Source organism: Halichoerus grypus, chromosome 8 (assembly GCF_964656455.1).
Source record: "Halichoerus grypus chromosome 8, mHalGry1.hap1.1, whole genome shotgun sequence".
Lineage (NCBI taxonomy): Eukaryota > Metazoa > Chordata > Mammalia > Carnivora > Phocidae > Halichoerus > Halichoerus grypus.
In genome coordinates this window covers 112,167,240-112,189,346 of record NC_135719.1, presented here as the reverse complement: position 1 = coordinate 112,189,346, position 22,107 = coordinate 112,167,240, and the positions used below count along the sequence as shown (strand labels likewise).

Below are 22,107 nucleotides of genomic sequence, written 5' to 3'. Positions count from 1 at the left end.
GCAGCTCCCCCTACTTGTGCTCACTCTCTATGTTTCAAATAAATAAAATCTTTAAAAAAAAAAGAAAATTAAGATAAAATATGTCATGGTCCATTTTGCACTGGAGATGTCATTTGTCCACAGAATGTGTGAATATTGTCTGATTCTCTACTTACAAAGGCATTTGGTACTCTTGGGAATTCTAGTCCATCAGTCAATTTTACAATGCATCAGACCGTTTGTGATTTGAGTGGTGCCTGGGAACGAACCCATCAGCTGGAGAGAAATAGCCACTCTTCCAGGCGAGAAAGACAGGAATTGATGTTTCGGAGAGAATGCAAAGGGAGCCTTCTCCTCAGGATCATGGTCCCTTACTCCAGAGAATCCTCTCAAAGGCCTCTACACCACTGGGTCAGACCATGGCAGGGTCTGCCGGCCAACACTTGCCTTACCAGAAAGCTCCATGGGATATGTTCTGCATTTTGTTTGCTACTTCTTGAAGGAAGACAGACAGCCACAGTGCCTCAAAACAGAGTCCCAGAAAAAAATAATAATAACGTGAACAGAGCCATGATAACACTAAGTTGTCTTCTCTAAAGTATGCTGGTAGACACAGCATTATATTCTATTACTGGGTTACCGTAATTATTTAAAATTAGTTTTAAAGCATGAACCTCTCTCTCTCTGCTTGGAAGAGGATTATTTTCTGTTTAAATTAGAACAAACCTAGAGCACTTAAGGTAGGAGAAAATCCATTTCCCCTATAATATGGACTTATGACACACTGACGTGAAGATAGTCGTATTGTGATAAATACTGCATTTTTGTAATATTGAGTGCCGTACAGGCAAAATGCTTTAAATATTTTAGCTAAGCATTCAAATATCTGTTCTACAATACCATTTATAAACAAAAAGGACTGGGTATAACATTTCTTTTATCACATAAACCACTCTAATACAAACTTCTGCCTCCCTCCTCATAATATTTGGATTATTTCATTGTTCTACCTCCTATTCTTCCAAACATGTTCAATCCAGTGGAAAAACTACATATCATCTCCCTGTCCTCTCTGCCTTTACAAGTGCCTTCTATGTAGGAGAGTCTCACTGTCAGCAGAAAAAGCACAGATAGTAAGAAACAACTGAGGCAAACTCCAGGAAACGCAAATTGGCCGTAAAATGACAGGAGCTGACCGAAGGTTTCCCTTCACATAATGAGAAAAGGGCTTGTTAAGATAACTAATTACGCAAATCTGCAGCCAGAGACCCTTATCACAGAGAAATATTTTAGGTCATTTTAAATGTGCCTGAAGGGCTCATAAGTTTCCTTCTAATGGGGTCCATGATTGTTTACTGCATTTATGAAAAGTTCTGGTAGCTTCATCTTTGCATTGCTAATTAATTTTGTATGATCTATTTAAAACACTGAGATTTAAACAGGTAAATGGGCAAGCAGGTCGTTTGAGAAAGACAAAATACAAATGGTCTGGAGAAAAAAGTTCTATTGAACAAATTTCTAAAATGCAAATTAAAATACGATGGGACAGCATTTGCCAGTTGTTCAGTCACAGATAATTGTAAGATAGTAATACTCAGCATAAACAGGTGTGAAATGAAAGATGCTCTAACACTCTGATTCAGTCAACTGGCAAAACTTTTCTTGAGGCAGTATTTATTAAAAAAAACTTAAAAATTATATACCCTTTGACCCATTTATTTCATATCTAAGAATGTATCCTAAAAACAAAAAAAATCTGTAACATGAAAAAGATGTTCAAATGGTTTTTAATGGAAAAACATTGGGAAAATGATTATCCTATACAGCATATAAAGGAAATAAAGGCTGCCATCTAAGAAGTTTATTAAGGGTTTTAATAATCTCATACTCATTAAGATGGCTACCAACAAAAATAACCACAAAATCCCCAAAATGTTGATGAGGATGTGCACTTTTGTTGGTGGGAATGTAAAATGGTACAAGGGCTGTAACAAATAGTATGGCAGCTTTTCAAAATATTAAAAAAAGAACTACCATATTCTAGGCTCAGGGTATATCCCCCAAAATTGAAAGCTTCGTCTCAAAAGAGATGTTTGCATACTCATGCTCATTGCAGCACTATTCACAATAGCCAAGAGGTGGAAGCAACCCCAGTGTCCATCAATGGTTGAATGCATAAACAAAATGTGGTACATACATACAATGAAATACTATGCAGCTTTAAAAAAAGAAGGAAATCCTGCACATGCTACAAAATGGATAAATCTTAAGGACCTTATTATGCTAAGTAAATAAGCCAGCCACAAAAGAATACTGTATGAGTCCACTTACATAAGATATCTAAAGTAGTCACTTTAATAGATAAAGAGAGTAGAATGGTGGTTACCAGGGGCTGGGGTAAAGGGAGATGTGGGGGGAGGCAAAGGGGAGTTGTTTAAGTGGTAGTGTTTCAGTTCAGCAAGATTAAAGGTTCTAGATATCTGTTTCACAACAATGTAAATATACTTAACACTCTGGAACTATATACTTAATAAGGGTTAAGATGGTAAATTCTATGATGTGTATTTTTTACAACAATAAAAAGTTTTAGTGTCAACTATACTTCAATTTTTAAAAAAGTTTTAGTAACATGAAATATGCTTATGACAACATTTGGTTGGGGGAAGGATGCAAAAAAGTACAGATAATATATAATCAAAATTTTTTTTCAAACTTCATAAAGATGTATTCCCATAATGTTAACATTATTTGCCTCCTTGGTAAGATTTCTCTTATTCCTTTATACTTCCTTTTTTTTTCATTTTTTCATATAGTAACCTGTATTAATTTTATGATAAAAAAATAAGTTTCTGACTTAATAGCTTGAAAACAGCCTTGATAATGCCTCATGCTGGGCAGGATGACATTTTGTTAAAGGAGGGACTACTGTTAAGAAAAAAAAAACAAGATTTAGAAACAGGCAAAATAGATTACTGGGTATCTTTTCAGTAGAATGCTATTTGTGGTCTAGCAGGTCCTCCAGGGATTATCTTTGACCTTCCCCCCCGCCCCCTTTTAAATAGGCCAGTGGTTCTCAAAATGTGGTTTGGGGAGGCCTAGAGAGCCTCGGGCCTTGTCAGGGTGTTTATGGTTCAGAACTATTTTCATAATAATATCAAGATGTTATTTGCCATTTCTCTCTCATTCTCTCAACAAGTACACAGTGGAATTTTCCAAAACTTTCAATACCCATGATGAAGTCATCACTCAGATGATAACATAAAATAGGTTTCATTATTTTTTTTAATGAAAGAATAGTTAAAGTTTCTCCATTCTGATTCTAATCTAATTAATACATTACACAGATTTCTTTGGGGTCTTCAATACTTAACAGGATCAAAGCATCCTGAAACAAAGAAGTTTGAGAACCCACTGGGCCAGACTATTTCATAGCTCTGTAGGGGTAGGAAAGTTAATTTGTAAAAAACACACAGCAGCAGTGTAATGGCCCTTATCTATAACAAAGCAAACAGATTTTGCCTGGTAGAAATACAACTGATTTACATACATGTAGGAAGAAAAAACATTAATTTTTATAGTGCTTTAGGATATTAACTAGTTTTGTATCTACTACGAATTTATTGCAGCATTTCTGCTTGTGGACAGGAAGATGGATCAATGGATGTACAGACAGAAGGATATATATCTTTTTTCAAAAATTTTTTTTAAATTTTATTTATTTGACACAGAGAGAGACAGCCAGAGAGGGAACACGAGGAAGGGGAGTGGGAGAGGGAGAAGCAGGTTTCCCACAGAGCAGGGAGCCTGATACAGGGCTCGATCCCAGGACCCTGGGAACATGACCTGAGCCGAAGGCAGACACTTAATGACTGAGCCACCCAGGCGCCCCTCAAATTATCTTTTGAACTGGTACTAACATCTTACTGGTTCCTTCACTAATAAGTTAAATAAAATTGTTGATGTGTTTATTTTATAATTTTGAGAATCTTATTTTTTAACTCCGAAAATAATTCTTTAGCATCAACTATCCAGAAACAGATCAGTTTCTGCATGCAGGCCTTAATACTAATAAAAACAGACAACTCAATTATTAATAACCTTCTAAAACAGAAAGCACCAGGCACAGATGGGTTCACTGGTGAATTCTACCAAACATTTAAGGAAAAAAATTATACCAATTCTCTATAATCTCTTTCAGAGAATTTAAGTAGAGTATTTCCTAACTCATTCTATTAAGCCAGAATTATGCTCATAGCAAAACCAGACAAATATATTACAAAAAAAATTAGGAAATTGAACCCAAAAACATACAAGATGAATTATACACTACAGTCAAATGGGATTTATCCCAGGTATGCAAATCACATGATCATATTAATAGATGCAGGAGAAGTATTTGGCAAAATCCAACACCCATTATGATTAAAACAAAAAAAAAAACAAAAAAAACAATAAAAAAACCTCTCTGTAAACTAGGAATAAAAAAGAACTTTCTCAATTTGATAAAGACTATCTATAAAAAACAAAGAAACAAAAACAAAACAAAAATCAGGTTGCAGGATACAAGGTTAATAATAAAACTCAACTGCTTTTCGATATGCCAACAATGAAAGAGTGAAAAGTGACATTAAAAACAATACCAGTGACATTAGGCACCCCCCAAAATGAAATACTTAGGTAGAAGTCTAATAAAATATGTACATGACCTATATGAAGAAAATATAAAACTCTAATGAAGAAATCAAAGAACAAAATAAATGGAGAGAGAATCCATGTGCACGGATAAGACTCAATATTGTCAAGATATCACTTTTCTCCAACTTACCACACCCATTTGTTTACATACTGTCTATGGCTATTTTTCCTACAATAATGACAGGAACAACATGGCCTACAAAGCTGAAAATATTTACTAACTGTCCCTTTATAGAAAAAGGTCTGTATCCCCTATTTCTAAGTAATTATGGTCTAATTAAGCTGTTACTTATCTCAACCCAATGCTATTTTTTCCTTCAAAACAAAATTTAAATTAGATAACCTCTTCTTTCTTTCAATGGCAGTCATATAAAATTGTTCTCCTAAAACAATATTAACTGTTGCATTTTTAAAAAATAAAATATTTCAATGGTAAGAATTTTAAATATACATCATGTTCTTTGAGGACAAAGGATAGGTCTTTGGAGAGCCTACAGATAAATAATTAGCAAAGCCCTCCTACAAAAAAGCAATTATTTTATGATCTTCACAATTTTTAAAATCTGGTTATTTTCTGAAATTCAAAAATGAAATACCTTTCTCCTTAAGAATTTTTTTTTCCTTTTATGGAAGCTAAAACCCGATTTAACAAAAACACTAGGCCAAAAAACTAAGCAAATCTAAGTATCACTTAATGAATCTATAGGTTGTATATTTCCTATAAGAATTTAACCTGCATTAATTCATGCACTCTAAGTATAACACTTAAACTGCTCTCAGTAATATGAGTCCAAAAAACCTAGCATACTTGCTCTACTCCCAAATATTTTTCTAAGTATCTATCCAAACATGAATCTAGTAAATTATCTATCTATACATTCCTTTCACTAAATAAGCTTTTTTACCGCTAGTGACCAGACAGGTCCATGGCATCAATTATTTTCATCTTAACTAATTTATAGGAAATGGATGAAAGAGAGAGAGATGTTGTACCATTAGATCTAGACTATGGGAAATTCTATAGGACAAATAATCCAGTTCTTTTCACAAGTATGTTGGAAAGAAAAATGTTGCACAGGATTTAGAGAGGCTTAAGGAATATTAAAACAAAACAAAAAACAAAACCTGCAATGTGTGAACCTTATTGGAATCTTGAGTTAACAAACTTTTTTAAAAGTGTAAATTTGAAAGCTGATGAGATGTCTGGTAATTTTAAAGAAATAATATAAATTATTTTATGTATGATAATGGTATTTTAGTTACATTTTTAAAGAGTTCTGATATTTTTGGATATAAATGCTAAAATATTTACAGGTGAAATTATAAGATGTCTGGAATTTGCTTTAAAATAATCTCAGAGTTGGGGCACCTGAGTGGCTCATTCAGTTGAGCATCCAACTCTTGATTTCAGCTTGGGTCATGATCTCAAGTTCGGGAGATCGACTACTGACTGCATACAGCTCCACACTGGGCCTGGAGCCTCCTTGAGATTCTCAATCTCTCTCTCTCTCTCTCTCTCTCTCTCCCCCCCCCCCCAAAATAAATAAATAAATCTTTAAAAAAAAAAAAAATCCCAGAGTTGATATAAAGTAGTTGGGGGCAAAAATGAAAGATTCACCATGAATTGATCATTGATGAAGCTGTGGATATATGTAAAATTCTCATATTAGCTATATTAGTCATTCTACGTGGGTGTATGTGTGTAGGAAACTTTCAATAATAAAACATTTTTAAAATATCTTCATTTTCACTCTACTTGAAACAAGAAAAGTAGGAATGGAAAGCCATTAATCTGAGAGGGAGAGATTTTAGGAAGACAGAAGGGGTCCAGAAGCATATTTGTGAGGTGTCATTTATTTCCTGGATTTTTGGATGTTCATCTTAATAATCATCAACAGTTAACTGGTGTAATTTCTGCTATCTGGTATGACAGGTAGCACTCCCCATTACCCTTTTTTTTTTTTTTTTTTTTTTTTTTTATTTTAAAAGATTTTATTTATTTATTTGACAGAGAGAGAGAGAGAGACAGCGAGAGAGGGAGCACAAACAGGGGGAGTGGGAGAGGGAGAAGCAGGCTTCCCACTGAGCAGGGAGCCCGATGCGGGGCTCGATCCCAGGACCCTGGGATCATGACCTGAGCCGAAGGCAGACGCTTAACAACTGAGCCACCCAGGTGCCCCTCCCCATTACCCTTTGAGAGTGGAACCTATGATTATGAGGAGACATCACTCTGATGGTTATGATACATTGGATGGTTAAAGGGAGATTATCTTGGGTGGGTCTGGCCTAATCAGGTAAGACCTTAATCTTCGCCTTTTCTCTGGCTGATGGCAGAAAAGGAAGTCAGAGAAATGTGCTCCAGCTAGCCTGCAAGAAAGGAAACATGCATGTGTGAACTGCCAATGTGGGCCACGTGATATGAAATGTGGGTGGCCTCTAGGAGCTAAAAACAGTCCCTTGCTGACAGCTAGCTATCTTCAGTTCCTATAGTCACAAAGAAATAAATTCTGCCAACAACTGTGGAGCATGGAAGAACCCATGAGCCCCAAATGAGAACTGCAGCCTTAGCTGACATGTGAATTTTAGCCTGCTGAGACCCTAAGCAGAGAACCTAGCCACAGCATGCCCAGACTTCTGACCTGGTGGGGTTTTAAACCACTAAATTTGTGGTAATTCGTTACATAGCAATAAAACTAATATGTCTGGATAAGCATCTGATACCCGAAGAGTACACCACAGTACCCCAAAGCTCACCTTCTGCACATGAGTTTATGATCCCATTGACACTAAGTGAGTACCTAAACCTTCAGCAATTTAACTTTTAATGCAGTGTTTCTCAAAGGATCATGAATCCAAATTTGAGAAACCCTGAGCTACATAATCCCTTATAAATGAAATATTCCTTATCCAACACACACAGTTAGCTTTACAGGCAAGATTACATACTTGAGTGCTTTTTACAGTGTGAAGGCTTCTACAGCAAAAAATCCTGCAAAATAATCATATGGAACAAGTTTAGGGCAAATTGTGACTAAGCCAAATGTATCACCAAAACCTTTAGCTTTTCATCACAGTAGGTATAAAACAGTACAAAGCTTTCTATCCTTTAATGCCCTACCTCATGATTAGGAGGTGTGAAAAAAATAGGAGCCAGAGTCCATTTCTTTATAACAAGGTTTCCAATGTCTCAGGTGGTCCATAAATATTAAGGAATCATCACAACTATCCTTTCTCCATTTTATATATGTTATTTAGGGGAAAAAATTGAGAGGTACATGAAGAAAAGAAATGGGAAAGTATGTCATAGGTATTATCCCTAAGGTCTAAAATTCTAAGGTTGCACTTAAGTAGGATTCTTTTTAGCCCTTTTTTTTAATTAACAGCTTTACTGAGATATAAAATTCATATGCCATAAAATTCATCCATTTAAAATGTACAGTGTAGTGGTTTTCTAGTATATTTACAAACTGTGCAACCATCACCATGATTTTTAGAACATTTTCATCACCCCTAAAAAGAAACCCTGTATTCTTTTTAACTGTCATTCTTTCTTTAATACCATGTAATGTTTCTCTAGTACCAGAAAACATTTGGTCACCTGAAACACAAAATCAACACCTGAGGAAGAACTGAGGGTAGAAGATTTGATCTACGGGCATAACAAATATTGGAAAAACTGTGATTTGGGATTGGAGAGTACTGCTTCTTATAACTGATGCTATGAACATTCCTTTGAAAACACGGACATGATCCAAATACACAAAACATGAAACTACTTGCCAGTGAACGCAAAAAAATCTTTCATTGGAGAGACTTCCCCTACTGCACAATGTAACTTGCTTATATCAGAAGCTGAAGACGGAGGATGATCAGGGCTTTATTTAAGTAAAACAAGTGTTCTGTATTCCAAAGGCAAAAATCTGGAATTTAAAACAGCATTCTTAAATGTTCACACCCAACATTAAAACATATTTACAAGCCAAATGAATAAATGAATGAATGAATATTTTGAGGTGTTGCTTCCATGGCTTATGAGATGGTCCATAAAATGCTCTGTATATTTCCCCCTGAAACTTAAGCTATTCCCTTGCCTCTGCTATGCTTGACAGAAATCTGGACCTGAAATTCTAAGTAGAATCCAAGTAAAGGGAGCCATTTTATTCTATTTTCCACCTTTGGTAGTTATAACTCTGGGACTCTGTAGTCTGGGCTCCTCCATGGCACATGGCATAGACTAAGGAAAGAAACTTGTAACAAACAAATCCACCCTCTGTTTATGAAGACAGAAGAGTCTAATGAGAAACTCACTGAGTGAAACATAGCTGTGGATTTTTCTAGAATAGAACCTAGTAAAGCATTTACTACTACCACCCTTCCACCCACTTTATCTCAAAGGCACTCCTGGTGTTTGCCATTTGTAATGGGGTAGTTTGTTTCCTGTTCTTTTAAACAATAGGTGAATGTGCAAGTTGAATCTCCTAGGGAATCATCTTGAAAAGAAGGTAATGTCTCAAATTTTTCAGGTCTTTTGCTCATCCACTTGTTTTCAGTCCTGGCTAATTATCAGAATTACCTGGGGAGCTTTAAGATTAGGTCCAAACCCAGACATCTACTAAATCAGAATCCTGATACGTCTCCTTTTTATATCCACCACAGAGGATATTCTGACTCCCATGCAGGGCAGAGAACCAGCAAACGGCCTTCAGTAAGAGGCATGGACCCCTTTAGAAGTCCCACCTAACCCTCTGACAAGGGACTTTGGCTTCTGTTTTAACTGAAAACTGTGTGCTTCCCGAAGCATTATCTTTGCATTAGTTGCTCAAGACCTGAGCTTGGGTTAGTTAATTAAAACTTCATAACATTCCCCTTATGTACACTGAAAATCTTACCAATGTTTTTCTGAGAGCCAATTTTGAGTGTTGCCAAAGCCCAAGTTTTAGATTCCATTTTTAAAGACATTCTTGGTTGAGGAAGAGGGAAAAAAAATGAAATATCACTCTGTTAATCTTTTTCAGAGCTCTTCCCACACTGCTAATGTGAGATAAGCTGTCATTTTTAAAGGTTGAAGCCCCCCTCCCCTTTTCTAAGCATTTTGGCCTTTGACAATAATGACAGAGCCAACCTTTTCTTTCCCCAAAGCCTCATCTTCCTTATCCACAGATAACATTACTGACCAACCAACACAGGCCATGGGCTTCAAAGTTGTTTACCCACGAGCTCTGGTGGGCTTGCCCTGACCCAGCATCAGTGTCTCACGGAGTCCCCTGTTGTGACCAAGAATATGTCCTTAAAATGTGGCTGGCCTCCCAGGCAGTGGTCATGGAAGAATGGAGAAATGACCTCACAGGGTCTAATCCACTGACCTTTACTTTGCTCTCACCAACTGCCCAAATAAATAAAAACAGCAGGGTTGCTCGGTTTCCCAGATGAATTCCAATTTATCCCTAAATATCCAAGCCGTATCTAATGTTTAAAGTTCTCAGGCTATCCAAAATCTGTCAGCTGGCTCTCAACCAAGGCCAATTTTGCCCCTCTGGGGACATTTGGCAATGTCTGGGGACGGTTTTGGTTGTAAAACGGGGGGAAAGGTTGCTACTGGTATCTAGTGGGTAGAGACCAAGGATGCTGCTAAACATCCTACATTACACAGTACAGCCCCTACAACAAAGAATTATCCTGTCCCAAATGCCAATAACACTGAAGTGGAAGAACCCTGGATTGGGTCATTTGCCAGCCCACTGGTTTGAAGAGACTTCCATTACAATTTTAATTTATTTTAAAATAGGGATCGCAAACTCAAACGTCTCCAAGGTCCAAGGAGATAAAGAAATATCACATAAAGTGGCTGTGTATGAGGCACTAGAGTGTGGTGGGGCCCGTACCAAATCAGAGTGTAAATGCTGCCTAAAATCAGTTTTTAAAAATAACACTGTGTTAGCCAAACAAAACATGACAGCTGGCTACCATCCTGTGTACCACTGGCAGTCAAACTCTGGCTTAAAGAGTTTATCAATTTAAACAGAATTGGATGATCACCCCAAAACACTGTCTAGCCTCATCCCTTACATCCTGTGAAATTTCCTGAGCGCCGGGACTGGGGAACATAACTAGACACTGTTCAATTAAGAACAGACTAGGGATCAGATTTTAAGGGTTTAGCTTCAGCATCTCAGATATATAGTGCTAAGAGCAGAGGCCAAGGTTGGAAACGCTGAAGGTGAAAAAAATGGCATCTTCCTCTTCCTGATTTCCATTCTAGGGACACCCAGTGGGTATTACATCAATATTACACAATGCCATACAAGTACGGTCGTTATTTTATGACACCATTCTCACAAAATTTTGTAATTTTCACATCATTTCACAGATGAGGAAACAGAGGCCGAAGAGTTTGAGGTGAATTGCTAAGATTACCCACATCTGAACCTAAAATTAACTGGTGTTTCTTTTTTCTCTGTGCAATTACATCACATCACAGCAACCAAAAGGTGAAAAGATCTCATTTCAAGGTGTCAAACATTCATGACTAAACTCTCTACCAACATAAATAAGTTATACATAAATGTTGAATTTAAACCTACTCATCACCATCCTCTTTTCCCATCAGAAAAATATTAACATGTTGGCCCCAAGTCACTGTTTTAAGATCTCTTTTCCACATAACAGAAGAATTAAAAACAGGTTAAGTATCTCCAGCCCTCCTTCAGATCAGGCTGCAGAGAGGAAAGCCAAGTCAGCAAATGGAACACAAGAAGAAGGAAGCCGGGATCGGATCTGAATATCCCCGTGTGTATGCATGCTTTCTGCTGGAGGAATTCCTGGCCTAAGGAGGCAGTATAAACAAACGCAATCCAGAGGGAAACAAATGATAAGATAAGTGAGACCCAATAACCCCCTCTGTCCTCCCCTCCACCTACTTTCCCCAACTTATTCCAGCAGAAAAACAATCTAGCTTGGGAGGATTAAAATGTAAGCAGCCCCCTCTCTGCTACCACATAGCTCCCTATTCTTCATTAGGAGGTTAAGGGGGAAGAGAGGCTCCTTTGTGAGGTCAGTGGTTGTGGTCCCCCTCACGTGAAACCTGGCAGACTGGGGACAATCTTCTCCTTTGCCCAGAGGGAGGCTATGAGTGCAGACCTGACAAGGAGGCAGTTCACCGCTCCTCCAGACTCAAGTTACAATTCAAGGAGTATAGTAGGAAAAGATGGAGTACGTTAGAAAGATAGCTTCAGTCACAGCCTGAAAAGAAACTGGGTCAAACTAAAAATAGTATATATATATTTTTTATATAAACCAATCCCTTAGCAGAAAATGTCATAGGCAAGGCAGTTTCTTGCCACAGTTCCTGGAACTTCTGTAGTGTCACCTGCACACGGATTGTCAAGCCCTAAATGGGTCATAGAGGTTTTCCAGTCCAATCCAATCTCCATCCTTGATTTTTAAAATGCAAAAGTATAATAACAGGCCTTTCATTTAACGTTCTGAACACGATGCAGTCTCAACCATCGCCTTCAATTCCAGCCCAATTCATTCCACGCTGTCTCTGACTTTCTGCTCAAATTACCCCTGAGAACGGAGTAATTGCTGGGGGGGGGGGGGGGGGGTGCACCTCTCATGCAAACAAGACTGCCACAACAGAATGGGAAATAAACAGAAATGTTATTGTTGTTTCTTTTGCCACCATCATCCTAAATCAAATAACCACTAATAATGGGGTGCATTTAAAAAAATAAATCCAAAGTCACTTACCTTGGATGAAACCATATGACATTTTCTGTATCCACAATTTCACCAACTTTGAAGAGTAGGGAGTGTAGCAAGGGACCTTCAAATATTTTGTCTGCTTCATTTCTTTAACTTTTTAGAGTATTTTTGGTAATAAATTCTCAGGATTTAGAAGGGCCCTTAGTCTAATCCTCTTATTGCAGAAAAGAAGTTGTGATTATATATATACATATATACAATGAAATATTACTCAGCCATCAAAAAGAATGAAATCTTGCCATGTGCAACAACATGGATGGAACCAGAGGGTATTATGCTGAGTGATATAAGTCAGTCAGAGAAAGACAAATGTCATATATTTTCACTCATATGTGGAATTTAAGAAACAAAACAGATGAACATAGGGGAAGGAAAGGAAAAATAAAACAAAAACAGAGAGGAAGGCAAACCATAAGTGATTCTTTATACAGATAATAAACTGAGGGTTGCCTGAGGGGAGGTGGGTGGGGCGGGGTGGGCTAAATGGATGATGGGCATTAAAGAGAGCAATTGTTGGGATGAACACTGGGTGTTATATGTAATGATGAATCACTAAATTCTACCGCTAAAGCCAATACTACACTATATGTTAACTAACTTTAAATTTTTTTTAAAAGGCAAAAAAAAAAGAACTACAGGTTCTAATTTAATTCATGTCTTAACATTTCACTGCTCAGTTTTACCAAATCTCTGTGAAACAAATACAAATTTAGACACAAGAACAATCTAACTGACCTGGTGAATGACTTTGACCACCATCCTTCCCTCTTCTTCTAGGATGCAAATCTGCGGAGGTTTTATGGACGAATAGCAAAGCCAAGAAATGGCACCAAAACATCCACTAATGATTTGTCACATCCCCAAGAAACAGAAACAACCAAGGCTATGGGGCTTTGGCAAAGTTTTAGGAAGCTGCTCTTAGTTCTAACTCACTCTTCATAGGACACCTGTCAGAAGCATATAGTTCCTTGGCAAAGTGCTGGCAAAGCCTTGCCTCTAACTTAACGGGGTCTGAAAAAACTAAGATCCCCATCAGTTCATTTTGTAATATGGCACCATCTTTTGCCATTCTGGTGACAGCTATGCGTTAACATATCCACAGTGTACTGTCTAGTCTCCTTTGTTGCCAAAAGCATGATGAATTTTAAAAAAAGGGAGGGGGGCACCTGGATGGCTCAGTCAGTAGAGCATGCAACTTTTTCTCTTTTTAAAGATTTATTTATTTGAGACAGAGAGAGAAGGAGAGCGAGTGCAAGCAGTGGGGGGCAGAGAGACAAAAGAGAGACTCTGACACAGAGCTTGACACAGGGTGATCTCAGGATCCTGGGATCATGACCTGAGCCAAAATCAAGAGTGCGACACTTAACTGACTGAGCCACCCAGGTGCCCCTGAGTATGGGACTCTTAATCTCAGGGTTCCAAGTTCAAGCCCCACCTTAGGTACAGAGCCTACTTTAAAAAAAAAAAACTAAATTAAATTTTAAAAAGTTAAAAAAAAAAAAGGTTGATTAAAATTACAGTAGTTTGTGGCTCCAAAACAAGGCAAAACTAACCCATGGCCTTGATCTGGTTTGTACATCACTAACAAACTGAGCTTAGCCAAAAAGCAGAATATAAGAATCTATTTCAAAAAACAAAAGCTGGGCATCTCTATTGCCCAGACAATGCCCAAAGCTGGGATCTGGGCTATCTACTCTTGGAAGCCTGAATTCAGAAAGCCCATCAGATGGGCAATGTTTGCCAACTACACAGAAGACTTTTTTTTTTTTTTTCCAGAAATGAAAAGGACAAAGACTAGTTTAACAGTTGACCCTAATTATGTACCTGCCAGAATACAAGGTACCTTCAGTTCTAATCCTGGTGCAATTTATAGAACAGAATGAACTCAGGTTATTACTAAAGGTGACTGACATACTCAGGAAGTGTAACAAGATGAATAATAAAAAAAAAAGCTTCTGAAATCAATGTCTGTTGAATGAATATTATGTTTGAGTAGCCAAATTGCTTATAAGCCCTTTGTTTTCATTTTCTCTTCCTGGCAATATATTGTTAGGGCATAACTTTCCTATTATTTCCCTAAATGACACAGTTTGAGTTTTACTCAATTGTCTTCATTAAATATTGTCAAAGTGGCACAATATCCAGCTTTAAGCCGAAAGGAAAAGATCTATTGTAAGTCAGGAAATCGTACCAACTACACTGGAAACTGAACCTGCTTCCCTCTGTTTCCACATTTAATTCACAATAGTGGCTATGGTTTAGAAGAAATGCAATCGTATATTTGATACCAAATTTGCTCCATTGTAAAAATAAATAAAAGTCTCCCTTCTGAGGTGGGCAATAAAAAAGCTTATTTTAATATCTAAGGATAACCCAATATTAGATTACATGTTTGACTACTACTCAAGTTTTCATTATTTCCCTTTCAAAAGAGCTTTCACAATTTATGTTAAAAGACAACAAGGAGGAGGGAAGCTCAGAAGTTATGGGAGTCACAGGCTTCTGTGGCTCTGTTCTGGGTGAGCAGGGTTTTTTTTTTCAGATAAGAGATTCAACCTATTGAAAAGTTATCTCAGTTAACAAATACAGTCTAATGCTGGACAGGCTCCAAATGGATTTAGAGATGGCATATAAGAACATTTTTTTTTTTTTTCCAAATAATTTGCCTATCACCCACATAGCCAAAAGGAGGGAGTTCAAAAGCAGTATCATCCAAATACACAAATGCAACATTTTTAATCTCGTGCAACATTTGCTGCTCCAGAAAGTCAGACTTTAAGGAACCATTAACTGAAGAAGCATTTTTACTCTCAATCGGCCCAGCACTTACTGCCCCAGCACTGTTTCAGAATTGAGATACAAAGGAAGTTGTGATACCCCCTAACTCGATGGAGAGAAAAGAATGTACCACATAGGAAAACCAGAGGCAAAGCAATCATGTGGGGTGTAAAGAACTAGGCTGCCTGGCTCCCTAACCTAGTCTGCCACTGACCAGTTGCATGACCAGAGCTAGGCAAGTTCCTTAACTTCTTCATGCCTCAGTTTCTTCATTTGTAAAATGGTGATGATAGTACTCAACTCATAGAGCTGTTAGAGGAATCAACGGTTAAGCCCATGTAAAATATTAGGAAGGACCCGGCACAAGGGTCCTTGACTATTGCATCGTACCTTGACTATTAGCATCATGCTGGTTGTGTTAAGTTCTGTGGTCAGGCTAAGGGCTCTAAGGAGGAAGGAGCAGAGGGGGTCAGTAAAAGCTGAAGCAGGGAAGGGTTCCTGGAATCTGTGGAATCTCCTCAAGATGGATCTGAGAGCACAAGGAGAATTTAGAACCTCAGAGGAGCACCCATTCCAAATGAGGGAAGCCATTACTGCAGAAAGTCACAGATGGTGTAAAAACCAGGAGTGCTTAAACATCAACAAGGAAAATAAAGCTCACCAAAGCTGAGTATGTATTTGGTAACCTCAGATTAACTGCAGGGGATGGGGGACGCAGGGAGAGGCCTCCATATACTTGCTGCAGTGCTCCTGGATTAATTAGTGTTTAACTAATTTTTAGACCTGGGTGCTATGAATGCAAACTCACTTTGAAATACTCAGTTCCCTCCTCCTGGAACAGTGGAAAGGATGTCAGAAAATGAAAAGGCAAACTTTTTCTTTTTCCTGCAAAAAACAGCCTGCTAGAGTGGAATATAGGTCACCAAAATCAACTTGCATCTCATCTGCATCTGTCCCTTTCAGTGGGGATACTAAGTGGTGGCTTGGAGGAACCGGAGGGGCAGGGAGGCACTTCAGATCTCTATCAGCTGCCCTCAGCCACTCTAAACACAATCTACAGAAAAAGACAGTATACTTGCTAAGCGAATATAACCTCAAAGGAGGTATCCTCCACCCCAGTCTGCTCCACCGACCAGATGATACCCCCAAGCCACATAGAGAAACTGCCCTCCTTATCGATTTCTTAAACAGTACCTATGCAATCACTTACCTCTAAACTGAGCTCTCAGGAAAATCACCAAGAACAGATTCTGTGAGTGTTTAGGATACATACTCACTTGGAAGATTTCCTCCATTACCAAGTTAGAAATCGTAATGCCAAAATAAGTGACAGTAGTCCACATCCCTTATTCAGAAAAGAAAAAAAATTCACAGAATAGAAAAATTTTCATTTTGACTGTGCCCTCTCTAGAATTTAAACAAGTTTGCTAACCTAAATTGGCAAAGTTGCTTTGTTTCCTGCAATAGAAGGAGAGCCTTAAAACTTGGAAATACCAGGAGCATGAGATGAAGCCAGGGAGGGCCCCACAGAAGTTACAAGCTCTGTGATTATTTCCTGAACCAAACACCTAAGGCTCTCAGTGGTACCAAGCTTTGTGGGAAAGCTTGTTTCCCCTGATCCAACAGCTGTAACTTTTTAACTGATTTCACAGAAGACCTCAAGATTCTCAAGCCAAAGCCACTCTTTATAACATCCCCAAAATATTTACACAATGAAACACTTTCAATCTTAACCATGTTTTGTTTGTAAACACCTTATTTGTTCTGATGACCATAGTACCAACACTAAAAGCAGCCTTTTAAACAAAGTAGCTCAAATAAAACCACACACACACAGGCATTCTTAACACCCAGAGCCTATCCACAGAGCAAGAAAGCCAGGATTCAAATTCCTTGGCACCTACTCACTAAGCTCCTGTGAGCACCACCCAAGGACATGACCCACTGCACTCTCGCTAGTATCGCACCTCCTTACTAATTTATACTTCTAAAAACCCACAGAATCTGACTACTGATAACAGAATGTTACAAATATTGGACAAATGTTTCCTACCCCCATTTCTTCTCTCACATTAGCCACATGGGACAACTGATCCTGTTTTTGGGTAAACTCTACCCCAGATGAGAAAGCCATTGTCCACCTCCTCTACCCAGCCGGTGCCTCAGGTACCAGAGGTGGCCTGGCAAAAGCCTCTAGTTCTCTTTCCCTTGGTGTGTCTGTGTGTGCCTGTGTGTGTGTCTCTTCTGTCATACACCTCCTGGGAAAGTTATCTGGGTCAAGGATAGTACAAGAGAAATCTAGAAATATAGAAGTACCTGCTTTGGGGTAATAAGAATTGTATTAAGAACTGTAACAAGAATTTTAAGAAAAAAAAAGTCTATGTGAGTGAATGTATTCCAAAAACAAATAATTACAAAATACATCTATTTCAAACACATGGGAGGCCTTTTATACTTCAAGTTATGTGCTACATGGGAATTTTCATTTATGCTGAGATGAAACTACTTCACAGAAAGCTACAGGAATATTACAACTGATGCCAGAACTATCAATGGAAAGAATGCAATCTTGAATCTCCAATCATGGTTCTACTATTGAAGCAACAAATATTTATTAAATACCTGCCAGTGATCAAACACTAATTGCTAGAGAGACAGGGAAGGACAAGACAAAGACCCTGCCCTCAAAGACCTTAGGGGAGTGGGGAAAAAAAGCCACACATTAGAACTGTCAGAATTATAGAGACACAAGAAAAATTGATTAATTGAAGGAGATTTTCAGTCAATGATAAGTTTTAGGACAAAAATAAAGAGTGAGTGACAATTTCTGATTCTGTTTCCTCATGAGGATGTAAACACCTACTTAAAACAAGATGATGAATGTCAACCACCTGGCACTCAGCATCCCCAAGCATTTACCTGCACACGAATGCACATGCATAGACACTCACAGATATAGCCTTTCCCCCCCTTAACTGCGATATCTGTGATAATCCACCTTGGTATGTAATAAACGCAGAAGGTAAACAAAATATTTGTGTAATTCAATTATACTTAATGCAATTAAATTACAAATAACCGCATTCATCAAGAATCTATAAAAAGGCAAAACCTAAACAATTCTAAGATACAAGGATAAATAGAGGTCCAGATAGAGGGATAATACTAGTAATATTAGAAATATTTTTATAGGGGCGCCTGGGTGGCTCAGTCATTAAGCGTCTCCGTTCGGCTCAGGTCTTGATCCCAGGGTCCTGGGATCGAGCCCCGAATCGGGCTCCCTGCTGGGCGGGAAGCCTGCTTCTCCGTCTCCCACTCCCCCGCTTGTGTTCCCTCTCTCGCTGTGTCTCTCTGTGTCAAATAAATAAATAAAATCTTTTTTAAAAATGTTTAAAGAAAAAAGAAATGTTATTATGAAGAGTAATATGGCTGCCTTGCCCACTCTGAAGGACTGCCATGAGGAGCCAGGCTATTTTGCCAGTCAAAGCATACAAGTAAGGCTCAGATATTAACCCAAAGAGATATTAACCTAAAGCCACAGTGTCAGAAGCTAAATTTAACTCATCTTCAGATTGTTTTGAGAAAAGACAATGACCAAGTCCTTGTAGAGTCATAAGATTCTATACCGCGAAGCAACTTTGGGAAACGCTCTCTATCCCTCCCCCACATTACTACTGACCAAGGTCCCCTGAGGTAAAAGGTTAACCCCAGGATGGGGTAGCCAGCAATGACAGAGCCCCAGCAGGACCCAGGCCTCCTAGATCCCTGCCCAATCTGCTTCATTCTCAAGGACCTGCAACCCTCAGGCAGGTGGCAGGCTTTTAGATTTTATGAGAACCACAAGGGATGATACTGACTTCCATAATTCAATTTCAGTCATTAATTGTCCCTATAAACTTCCAGAGAGCTGCACCTAGAGCAAATTGAGGCCCTTTACTGGTGGCCAGAGAGCTCTCTTCATGCAAAACAGAGGACACGCCCTCCTTGAGAAAGCTGCCTCTAACACTGTCAGGTATGTTATTAGGAACAGTATGCATCTAGCCTGAAAGGCAAAGATCATTCCATTGTAGTTTTCAGAGCTTGCCTCAGGAAAAAGGCTCCAAACTATTACTTCCGGAGAGGGGGAGAGTCCAGGTACGGGTACACGAGAGGAAAAGGGGTCTTGAACTGTGTCCAAGCTACTTCTAAGAGAATGGCGAGAGGCCTGGGCTGTGAAACGGGTGAAGGAGAGAGAGCAGCTGGGCCCGGAACGAGCATTTGACCACACCCACTGGCCACGCCCTTCCAGCTGCCCGCAGAGCCACATCGAATTGAAACAGCAGTGGGAGCAGTTAAGATTCCGACGACAGGAGTCGCCATGGCAACGGGATTCATCTTGCAGACAAACTCCGCTTCAATTCACTAGGTCCTTCTCCAGGCTCAAGCAACTACCAACTCAATGAGAGCAAAACGGTCACGGGTAGCATTTGCTCTTGTTGATGCTCTCCTGCTGGTGGAGATGGGATGGGGGACCGAGTTGGAGGAAAGAAAGCGTAGGTATCTATTCCTGGGCCCACTAAAATATTTGGGGGGGGTGGTGAGGGAACACAACACCCCAACGCCAGGCCGTGAGCAACTTGATAAGAGCCATTCGCAGGGTTTGATGAATGAATGAGTATGCGAAAGAATGAGAGTGCTAGGGAAAAGAAATCCAGAGGACTTTATAGAGTTCTCGGGCCTCGAGCGCGTCTCAAGTACAAGGGCAAGCCCATCACGAGCGGTTGGATTTTCGACACCAGCTGGTTCCATTGCCCAGCCCTCCTGCCTCACAGCGAGGCTTATCATCTGATTATTCGACACCCCGCACCGCCTTACCACCTCCCAGGCCAGGGCTCCGGGCAGATGCTTCGCCCCCGCTCAGGTGCCCTTTGTGGAGGGAGCAATCAGAGCAGGGGGAACCAAGATGCACCTTTCCCAGGCAGGGAGGCGGGAGCGCTCTGCGGCGCCTCAAACCCGCTCCGCAGGCGGCGCAGCCTCCACTCACTGCTGTCCGCCAACACCCCCATGCTCCTTCTGCAGCGCGGGTTTCCCTCCTCTCCTGTGAGACCTTTAGCTTCCAACTTTCTTGGAATTACAGTCACCCCGTCCCTTTCGAATAAAGCTTGAAGTGAGGGCTGCAAGGATGTCTGGGGTTCTGCTCGGACGCGGGCCGGCGGCTAAACGAGTCCCTCCTTCCCTGTCGCCACCTCCGAGTCCACCACGCCTGCCTCGGAGCCTCCCGGACCAGCAGCTCCCTACCGCGGCAGGGCCCCCAGCCGAGGCCACGACCCCCCGGCGCCCCAACGCCGCAGCCTCGGGAGTCCACAGCAAGGCGGCGAGTGGTACCCTGCCTGCTCTTTTGGCATCCCAGCGCCTCAGAAAAAAAGGAGGGAGGGACCCCTGTCCTCGGGGGCGCCTTCCTCCGGGCTCGCCTTGCTTTTCGCCGCGCTTGCAGCCATTTTCCCAAACCCAGCTTGGCAACCGGGAGCTGTCTAGGTCCCTTTCCCACCCATACCCAACCTGAAGGACGGGTTTAATATTTACCTACTGGCCCTGGGGCTCAGGGAAGGCAGCGGGAGGGCGAGCCGCGAACCCAGCGCCGGGCCCGAAGAAGCGCGCCCACCCCCGCGCCACCGCGCGGTGCTACTTAATGAATGAGTGCGGCGGGCGAGGCGGCACGTCCCCCTTACCTGAGCAGCCCCTGCATGCTGGAAAGGCGGCTCTGCGCTCTGGGTACAATGGGATCCGGTTAAACAGTTTCCTTCACAGCCGCTCGTAGGTTACCAACTCGCAGGTGACATCACCCTCTCCTCGCCTGATAGGATACAATGTGGCGCCCACTGCGCATGGACTCCCCAGCCGTGCCCGCAACCCCTGGGAGTTGTAGTCTGGGTCTCCCAAGCACAGCCCGGGTAGCTACGCTAACTGGGGTTCGAAGAACTACACTTCCCGAAATATTCCTCGGCCGCTTCGTCCCCTCCCTTTGGTCCCGCCCCCGCCGGGACCCGCCCCCTCCCCGCCCTCCAGCCTTGCAGTGTTAGCGGTGGTCGTTCAAGAAGCCGAGCTGCGGACAGCGCGGGCGGGGGATGTGGGGGGAGGGCACCCTGCGGTCGTGCCCTTTGACTTGACCTCCACTCTGCCCAGTGCGGGCTCTGAGGGCCACCAGGGGTCCGGCGCTGGTGCGCACGGGCCAGGCAGTTCTGATCAACCCGGCTCTTGGCCCCAGCTGGAAAGAGAAGATTAAGCCTTTCACTGCCGTCCTTGCGCGTAGAAACTAATTAATAGGACGCACTGGTTTCTGGGTTAAAAGCCGCCCTGGAATTCCCCCACGTCCCCGAGGATGAGGCGATGCCGGCCCCGAAGAAGAGAAATCCCTGTGTGCCCCACTTAGTACAATTCACCTTTCTGTCCTCTTTCCTTCTCCCGTTTAACGGAGTCCGGGTGACCAACCAGAACGCAGGGAACAGCTTAGTTGGCTGAGCTGACAGAATAACGGAGGCTGTCACTAGTAAAAAGGCGGCGTAACAGACAGTCGCTGCAACCCTCCATCAGGGAGCCTGCTGCTGCTGCAGAGATAGTACTATCGCGCAGCCATGCTTTTGTTCTTCCCTGCAGCTGACTTCCCGCCCTGACGCTCTCAACTCCCAGGAAGACGACGTCCTTGTCTGAAGTTTTAATAAACGACACATATGTATACGTGTACTTTTAAATCCACAACACTCTCCCCTCATTTCCCGTACCTTTCTCTCAAGTATTTTTTTTAAATGACCTAAACCAAGCAACATCGTGCTGTTCGAGAATGCTGTGATCTTAGTACAGTCAAATGTTGAGTTAAAGGTAAGCAAAAGGTGTGTAGCAGAGTTCTGACCCTTT

General features: G+C 40.9%; 1 protein-coding gene across 4 annotated transcripts in view; it reads right to left on the bottom strand.

Moving 5' to 3' along the window:
* Positions 1-21,064, bottom strand: part of DAAM1 (dishevelled associated activator of morphogenesis 1) — a 162,006-nt gene extending 140,942 nt beyond the window's left edge. For 2 of the 4 annotated variants that reach the window (XM_036115789.2, XM_036115791.2), the window contains exon 1: positions 20,925-21,064. The gene's annotated coding sequence lies outside the window, so the exon portion shown is untranslated. Of the gene's footprint in view, positions 1-20,778; positions 20,892-20,924 lie in introns of those variants that run through there. The other 2 variants (XM_036115788.2, XM_078053768.1) reach the window with 2 other exon arrangements.
* Positions 21,065-22,107: the final 1,043 nt, after the last annotated feature.